Raw genomic sequence first — 1,504 nt, forward strand, 5'->3', positions numbered from 1 at the left:
ATATATATATATATATATATATATATATACACACAGCTTGTTTATTGTACAGCCGTAAGGCATTTTCTATTGTGTATGTATCACTCCTTGCCTGTTATATCCTGCCATTATTTCTTATTGTACACGCAATGTTATTTTGTCCTGTTCTCGCACACATTCGTCAGCTTTTTCTTGTAGCCCTATGCTCTGGCGCTCTCTTTAGATAACAGTGGTTTTGGTTTAAATACCGTGAAACTACTATGACATCTCGGCTACTAACTGATGAGAGTCAGATGCGAATGTTCCTGGTATCGTGTTTTTATCTCCCTTTTCTGTCCGTTATGTTTTCGCTCAGTTTTCGTTTATTTTTCCCTGTCCCAGCATGACCGCAGCTTTGAAGCTGAAACAATTTAAAGAATTAAAGAATTTAAAGAAATACACGCAGACAGACAGACAGACAGACAGACAGACTCTTCTAACTTTATAAAAAGGCAAGCTTTCAAGCGACTTGAAACATGTAGACAGCAGTCTACGCTTCTGGACAATTCGAACATATATTATTATGAACCTGTCCCACTGAACGTTAAACCGTGCGGTAGTTTATAAGCTATAGTTTAATTGAAACTTGCAGGGATTTTTGCCATATATGGTCAAGCACAGGCATGGTGGTGTGGTTAAGAAGTTTGCATTTCAGAGACGTGATTTTCGGCTCAGTTCCACTGCATGACATCTTGGGTAGGTGTCATCTATTATAGCTCCGGCTCGACCAAAGCCTTGCGAGTGAATTTGGCTGGCGGAAGCTGAAAGAAGCTCACTGTATGTTTATGTATACGTATGTACGTATGTGGATACGTGTGTGTATCTTTGTATTTGTGTTTTCTTTCCTGTTTCTCCCTCTACTGTTTGAGAACCAGCGTTTGATTGTCCACATCCTCATAACTTAGCGGATTTGTATGGGAGGTCGATAGAACAAGTAATACAATCAAAATAAGTAGGGGAAAAAATTGACTATACTTACAAGACGGTGCTCCAGAATAGCCACAGTCCAATGGCCGAATCTAGTAAGCCCGATAAAGCAGAAAAGCATCAGGCGTTCTCACTAGTTGCTGCAATAGCGCATTTCGTCTCCCTCCAATATATTGTTTTGAACAGAGCACGTCCGTAAGAGATATTATCTCAGACCTGCTTTTCACCGATTAAATATGATATATAGGAGGCTTTAATGTTATTATTATTATTATTATTATTATTATTATTATTATTATTATTATTGTTCAGTAGTTTTATTTTTATAACGTGCTTTCACTTCACTACCGAGCGCAGCACTGTGTGCCTTAGGTGTGTGCTGTGGTTTGCTGTGATGCTCTTATGGTTACTGTATTGAAAGTGTTTTGCGTAGAATGTGTGCAGTACCCAGTAGTGCAATTTTCTGTATGTTATATATATTTGTAAGTCCTGGTATTTTTGTTATGTATTTGTCTGAATATTTTTTTATTATACCTAAGGCACCTACTATGATAGGAAT

The 1,504-nt window shown here is 37.8% G+C and overlaps 1 protein-coding gene across 1 annotated transcript in view; it reads left to right on the plus strand.

Moving 5' to 3' along the window:
* Positions 1-1,504, plus strand: part of LOC106868019 (transient receptor potential cation channel subfamily A member 1) — a 143,923-nt gene that overhangs the window by 87,381 nt on the left and 55,038 nt on the right. The gene's annotated exons all lie outside the window — the stretch shown is intronic.

The sequence above is a fragment of the Octopus bimaculoides genome, chromosome 9 (genome assembly GCF_001194135.2).
Source record: "Octopus bimaculoides isolate UCB-OBI-ISO-001 chromosome 9, ASM119413v2, whole genome shotgun sequence".
NCBI lineage: Eukaryota > Metazoa > Mollusca > Cephalopoda > Octopoda > Octopodidae > Octopus > Octopus bimaculoides.